Here is an 8,203-nt window from a genome sequence, read left to right on the forward strand (position 1 = left end):
CCCTAACAAAAGCTATGTGAATGAAGTCTCTCTCAAAATAGCTTACTGTGCAAATTCAATGCCTTTCCATTTTAGCTAAGCACTTATCACGCAATCACGACCATAATTTTTGCAGTTTTCGGTGTGACAGCAAAGCCACCACGTTTCTTTTTCCTTATAATTTCATCGGTAGAAGACTTGCTCTTCCCGTAGATCTGTAGATCTCAAGTCACCTCAGTGTATGATCTTTTTTTTTCAAGTCAAGAACTTGAACCATTTCACTTTACAGCTTCTCTCTGGTGCGACCAAATAGTCAGCATCACTACTCTTGCATGTTGGGGCCATTACGAAGTACAACAAATTACATGAACATAAGGAGAGCAACACCTCCTGCCCTTTCGCATGGGTAGCCAAGATGGCGGCTAACCTGCGGGGCGCTGGCAAGACCACGCGAGAGTTCGTCACGCTACTCAGGACAGGTGTGCCACTTTAAACGCAGGAACTACTTCCGGAATTTTCCGTTTAATATTTTCATACCTCAGGTGACCTCTCAGGGTGCCACTTTAAACGCATGATCTACTTCCAGAATTTTCTGCTTAGTAGTTTCATACCTCAGTTGACCTCTCAGTGAAGCTGCGGAAAGTGAAACCGTGGATGAAGGAGGAAAGGCTGCAGTTATTTCCGGGGTATATTACACTGTAGAGTGTGGGGAGAGCTAGATGGGAGTAAAGATGGACAGCACAGTGTGGATGACCTAGAGAGACCACCTGGGACCACACGTAACTCTGCCCTGAGCTACAGCAGCTGAGCCTAGAGAGGGTGCGGGTCAACTCCGGCTCTTAGACGTTGGAGCAGCGTCAGGGAGGAGACGACAAGGAGCTGGAGAGCGAGAAGGATGGGAGGAAGCGGCCACCTTCTAGACACTGGCTGTCACTGTTATTTAGCCCTTTCGTTGACGAAATTCCTGAAAACAAAGTGTATCAGAACAGACTCCGGTTTTACTCTCTCTTCTTTTTATTTCAGGATAGGACCGTAATCATATGAATAATTTAGCTGTCACTGCCAGAGAGATGACCGCTGGGGAGACATATCCTGTAACGGTGTCACACACCAATGAGATTAGGAATTCTGCCAATCTTCTGTAAAAAAAAGATTTTCAAATTATCAGAAGGCTGCCTGAAAGAACTGGGGGATCCAAAGGAGAAAGCTCTGCAGGGTAGAGCAGTATCATGTTCTTAAAAGACACAACTAACAACCATTACCAAGAACACAACCTCATTCGAGGCACAAAATAATGGATTCTGTAAATGGGGTACTCAGCAAATAGTTCACTGCATGGTTCAGAAGTCCCTACCCAAAAACATCTTGTGTGCACAAGGAAAGGTTCACAGATAAAAAGTTCAGAAACCTATCTAGGTAGGCGGGTTCTCTTCTACTATCTTTTCTTCCCCAAATTGTATCAAGACATCAAATTAGAAAGCAGAAAGCAAATTGAAGAAATTGAGGAACTCACTGCACTGGAGAGAAAATTACTAGGAAAAAAAAAAAAGTAGAATAAGAATCAAAATAACACTGTTCACAATTATTTCTAAATGATCCTTACTTTTCAACTTTGCTAAATCTCAAGACTGTGTTCAAGCATTATAGATAAAATTCTAAGAAAATGTTTTGGCCTCAACAAGAATTTTCAGGATATAATGGATGTGGCTGTTTAGTTCAGTGCTTTTCAAAATCATGGTCATGAGTTTAAAAACCAAGTGAAAAAAAACTTAATTGTTATCTCCAGTATAATGTATACTTATTCATATTTCATGCATTTACTATTATATTGGCAAACTATGGCTCTTAAGAAACCTATATGCAGGTCAGGAAGCAACAGTTAGAACTGGACATGGAACAACAGACTGGTTCCAAATAGGAAAAGGAATACGTCAAGGCTGTATATTGTCACCCTGCTTATTTAACTTCTATGCAGAGTACATCATGAGAAACGCTGGGCTGGAAGAAGCACAAGCTGGAATCAAGATTGCTGGGAGAAATATCAATAACCTCAGATATGCAGATGACACCACCCTTATGGCAGAAAGTGAAGAGGAGCTAAAAAGCCTCTTGATGAAAGTGAAAGAGGAGAGTGGAAAGTTGGCCTAAAGCTCAACATTCAGAAAACGAAGATCATGGCATCTGGTCCCATCACTTCATGGGAAATAGATGGGGAAACAGTGGAAACAGTGGCAGACTTTGTTTTTTGGGACTCCAAAATCACTGCAGATGGTGATTGCAGCCATGAAATTAAAAGACGCTTACTCCTTGGAAGAAAAGTTATGACCAACCTAGATAGTATATTCAAAAGCAGAGACGTTACTTTGCCAACAAAGGTCTGTCTAGTCAAGGCTATAGTTTTTCCAGTGGTCATGTATGGATGTGAGAGTTGGACTGTGAAAAGCTGAGTGCCGAAGAATTGATGGTTTTGAACTGTGGTGTTGGAGAAGACTCTTGAGAGTCCCTTGGACTGCAAGGAGATCCAACCAGTCCATTCTGAAAGAGATCAGCCCTGGGATTTCTTTGGAGGGAATAATGATGAAGCTGAAGCTCTAGTACTTTGGCCACCTCATGTGAAGAGTTAAATCATTGGAAAAGACTCTGATGCTGGGAGGGATTGGGGGCAGGAGGAGAAGGGGACGACAGAGGATGAGATGGCTGGATGGCATCATTGACTTGATGGACGTGAGTCTGAGTGAACTCCAAGAGTTGGTGATGGACAGGGAGGCCTGGAGTGCTGCAATTCATGGCGTCGCAGAGTCGGACACAACTGAGCGACTGAACTGGCAAACTATATACATGATGTGTATAACAAATAAAGAGGTTTGGCAGATAAAACTTTAAAATATTTTAAAGGCAGGTCCAGTCTAATATTTTCTTCCCTCACTCAAGTGCACCACGTTTGCACCACTTGGAATGTTAAAAGTTCAGAAGACACCAGTTAACTAATTGGATGTGAGGGGCAACATATGTTCATAACTTATACTCACATACACATTGGAGATTTTGTAGTAGTTTATCCAAAATGCTTAAATTTTAAATGTAGTGCTTTAATATTAGTATAACATACTGCTTTCTAAAGCAGCTGTAAGGTGAATAAAAATAAAGCAAATCAGGGTTTCAAAGACTGTGTTATTCCTGCCCATGCCTGCACTTTATTCAACAACTATTATGTGACAAGCATTTTATATTACATATATCTAATCCATACAAGAACTATAAAGTAAAATTATTTTTCCCATTTTATCTTTAAAAAATGAAATTAAGGTTCGTGATCAACCAAATCCTACAAATAAGTGGTAACACGGGGTAGGATCTTTAAAACCACAAAATCAAGATGATCACAATTATAGGACCTGATGTGAAGGGTCAAGAATTTTACCTGTTTCGGTATTTTCTTTACAGCTGACTCCTTAAAGCAAAGAAAAGGGAACTGAGAAATAAAATGTTAACTATTAAAAATTCTTCACAGTAAAAAAAATAACAACAGCTCCCAGACATTTCCACCCACTTCTCGTCCAGCAAACAGCACTTTTAAGTCCTAGGAAGAGGCCTGCAGAAGAGAATTCTGGGAGTGGTTACAGTGGCTAAGTTTCCACTGATGGAGTTGCCCGAAACCTCAAAGCTTCAGATATTGTTTCCCAAAACAATATCCTTTAATCCCAAAAGAGAACTTAATAAATTTTTAAATTTATGGCCACAGCAGTTCTGAGAACTTAGCTCCCCAACCAGGGATTGAACCCTGCGTGGAGTCCTAACCACTGGACAACAGGAATTCCCTTAGAAGAGAATGTACTAAGGTATGTTCTGGAGCTTACAGAGCAGGGCATTCATTCTGTCCTCAGCAGGACAGAGAAAGCAAGCTGGCTTCCCTCCCGCCCTTCTCAGCAGGCTGGCTGCGCAGAAGGTCAGTCTTGGACTTCCACTCAGTTTCCAGCTATGTTCCCCAACAGGGCCTGAAACCAGCTATGGGGCCAAAATGCTTATCCCTCGTCCAGACCCATATGTAGCTAGCTATGAAGCCTCTCGACCAACAGAGTCTCAAAACAGATGAGAGGGTCCACCAGCCTGGGGAAGCTACTTTACAATAAAAAGTGTGTCAAATTAGGAGAAGTGCTAAGTGTAAAATTTTGTTTGCCAGTTGAAATACCATGATTTGAAATTCCACTGCTAAATTCTTCACCAGAAAACATGGTTAAACTTATAGTAGTGATTCATCATCATTTCCTTCGCTTGAGATTTTTTAAAAGATCTATGACTTTTGTCCACACAGGCATTCTCATCTGCCTGGGAAGGCCACACCTCTCCTACTCACCTGGCAAACTCCTTTCCACCCTCCACACCCAAGCATGACTTCCCTGGTGAAGCCTTCCCCATACATAAGGTGGAATTAGGACCCTTCTCATCTGAGTGCTCAAAAAAAAAAAAAACCCTTAAATCTGTATTTAATTAGAAACATTTAGTTTCAACTGCAACTATTTGTTTTTGACTATGGCTTCTGTATTTACTTGCCTTGTATTCCCACAGCTTATTCCTGTGCTGTGCTAGGCACATAACATATCACAATAATATTTTGTAGATGAAGAAATGAAAGTTGAATCATGAGTCTGAAGGAGCATTAATTCTTACAGATATAATAGATTGGTCTCAATGGTTCTCAACTTGTTTGCCTTTATACACCTTATATAAAATCCATCATAGTTCTCTGAACATTCAGGTTGTAGCCTTATGACTATATCTGACTGTCAATATACAAATGAAGCATCTCACATTACATTACATTACAGGTATAGCCTAGGACAAATGAGATAGCTCTTACAATTTTTCTATTCACAAATTAGGAATTATTATCATTTGCAGCACTTTCTATAATTTCTAAACAGCGTAACCTGGGAGCCAGTGGGGAAAGTCATGTTTTCAATTGCCTGCTCTCTGGTATGTCTATTCTATTCAAAAGGTTTCTCAAAAAAGAAACAAAAGTTTAAAAAAGATCTGAAAGACAAAAACGCAGTCTCCACCTATTTACTTTGAGGGCTTGATCCAGCAAGCGTTTTAAGAAATGAATTTCCGGTGGGGGAAAAAAAAAGTAGTAGGCAATGTTACACCAAAGGTAATGTGCCCTTTTCCCCTTAAAAAAAAAAAAAGTTAATCTGTCACATTTAGCAAGATTACATTATGTGGCCTACCAGAAAACAGTATTCATTCCTATAAATACCCAATCCCTTAAACATTTTCTCCTACCACTGCATTAGTTTCTCATTAGATGAGCGTGCCACTAAAAATATACGTGATACGTAATAACAAAACTCAAACTTTATAAATGCTAGAGTAAAACACAGATGTCTACCAACAAACTCAGGGTTGTTGGTGGTCATTTCAAAAGGCAATCTGTGTTAGGAAACCTCTTGAGCGGAACACCATATACTAGTTTCATTTCTTAAACTATGTCAAGAAGACACATTTAAAAATGTACTTCAGACCCCAAATAAAGTAAACCCCTCAGTTGGCCCCCCTCCACCCCACACCAGGATAAAGGGCAATGCAAGAGAAAGCCAATCACAAAAGTATCAGTTTATTTATTTCCTCATAGCTCTCACCTCCCCTGCCCCCAACTCCAATATTTCAGTTGTTTCACTACCCCTCCACATTAACGCTTTCTTCCAGAAAGTGGGCCAGCCCACCTTAGCAGGCCATCAACAAGAAAGGTGGAGGTAACAACTGAACATAACTGGCATGCCCTGATCATTCTCAGATTCCAATACTCTAAGATTGTGCCTTTTTCCCCTTATTTGTCATCTCCCCACACTTCCCCATAAAGGCACTTTTTTTCCACTTTCTACACAGATGAGCAATGTTAAATGAGCACATTCGGTATATAGGCCAAGTTACTAACAGAAAAAATGAACAAGACAGTTCTCAGATTTCAGTCTTGCAGGATTTAGGCTCTTCTTTTAAAGTAATATTTATTCTACAAAACACTCACTTGGCATGCCTTCCTCTCCCAGTAACAGGCATGTCCTTGGAGGGAAAAATCCACTTGAATCCCTTTTGTCCCCAGAATGCCTGCATGTTCTCAGTAGGGACCTTGTGGGTGAATTCTGCTCTTGTTAGAAGACTGGGTTCCAAATGGTTGCCTCAGAAACATTCAGATTATTTTGAAATTCGCACTATAACCCATCACAGAGGGTGTGGTGTGCAAACAGGTTTTATCTCCACAATAATGTTGAAATTCACTAGCCACTGCCTAAAGTGCTAAGAAAAATACGGAGGCCACATCTGGACTCAGAGAGAGAATGTATAGTGAAACTCAAGGGTTATTAACGTCTGCCGTGTGCACAGACGAGAAGCATGGTGGTATGTGTGCTCAGTATTTGCCATCTCGACCCTAAATCCTGAGCCAAGGTCTGAATTCCACGAAGTTCAAGTATTTCTTACTGCCTAAGTTCCTTTCCCTAACTGAAGCATCAGACCAAGGACAGATAATTCGAGGTTCTTCTAAATATACATTTCTATGTATAATCCCTTTATGTAAAAGTTTGGTGAAGAATATTCTTCCAAGTGAGTTAGACTTAAGGTCAATCACAGACCCAGTGTTCTCCTCCTCTTTGAACTAGCACACAGTAAGAACCCTTTTGCAAGAGTATCTGTAGCAACTTTTAAACTTTTCCAAAAAAGCAAAAGCATCAAAGCGCTTTGTTCCAGAAGTGACTCAGACACTTAAAGATGCCACTGTCTGTGCAGCAACTCTTTTCTTTCAGTAGATGCTGCGATCTTCTGTTTAAAGAGTTCCCTTTTCTCATCCTGTGCGCTCCCATAAATCTGTAACATGACAGACAACCCCAAATCAGGGTGACAACATTTGGCAGACTTGGTTTCAGACTCTTCCTCTGAAACCATTTAACAAAACCTGGCACAAAGTCCTTTTACGATGGCGAGAATACAAATTCAACATCCAGCCCTGCTCCTCGACTAAAGTGGCAACTGAGGGGGTCCAGCAAACTCAAAATAAGAAACCAAAGCCCTTCTTCTTTTGGTTTGTTTCTAGGAGTGTTCTTCCTCAGCTAGAAGATTCCTGAATGTTTTTCTAAAGTATCAAAAGATCCATTTCATAATTCTAAAAGCACACTACAAAACAGAAGGTGCATCCTTAACGGCTGACAACCTCCACTTGTAGCTTTATAATCATATTTATTATATTTCCAAGGCAATCTTCCTCATCAATGCCCACTCCCCTAATCAAATCACATTGTTTAAAAAGGCAAATTCACTTAATACTTGCTATTCTCTCTCCATTACAGTAGCATGCGCCTTTGCTGTCTCTCCGCCCCAACTCTTCTAGAGCATTTATGCCTGACAGTCACCTCCTCCTTTCTGTAACTGAGAACAAACCATTTAGGCCACAGTCATTTCAAAGTACCCTTTAAAAAACTTAATGCTTATAATGGAATAAAAGCCTTCTCAAGACAGAATTCTGTTAGAATGAGAAAATAAGTAAAAATAGGTTGCTTTTCTCAAGATCTCAAGTAATATTCCTTTTTTAGTGAAATGTCGACTTGCCTTTTAAAGTTAACTTAGAATCTTCCAAAAGTTCCCAACACCCCCAATACTGAAATCATTTAAATAGACATCTCAGGGAGGGAAAGTCCCCTGGAGACAGAAATGGCAATCCACTCCAGCACTCTTGCCTGGAAAATCCCATGGACGGAAGAGCCTGATAGGCTACAGTCCATGGGGTCACAAAGAGTCGGAGATGCCTGAGCGACTTCACTTCACTTCACGGAGGGAAAAGACACAGTGAGCCACTTGTGGGCATCGAAGGACATAAGGGACAATGGACAGGCCTCGGTGGGTCTCAACCATAGCCTGGCTGAGCCCGAGTCAGGAAGATGTGGGGCTCTGAATGGGTTTACATTTCAGTCCATCCCCACGGTCTTCTCTTCCTCGACTGCTGACTCTGGAAGCTCTGGAACCAGAGTTAACAAAGGCAGCCAGATGGAAGTCGAGGAGCAAAAGGAGCTCACCTGGGGCTGATGCAAGGTTGAAACTTATTACTGCTTCAGTGCATCAGCTGAGCCTCTAAGAATGATATTTTTGCTAAAAAAAAATTATGAAAAAAAAAAACAAAGTTATGTGACACTGCAGTGTATTTTAAGATAATATCAGCAGGTGTATGATGGCCAAAAGT

Source organism: Oryx dammah, unplaced genomic scaffold (assembly GCF_014754425.2).
Source record: "Oryx dammah isolate SB20612 unplaced genomic scaffold, SCBI_Odam_1.1 HiC_scaffold_5, whole genome shotgun sequence".
NCBI lineage: Eukaryota > Metazoa > Chordata > Mammalia > Artiodactyla > Bovidae > Oryx > Oryx dammah.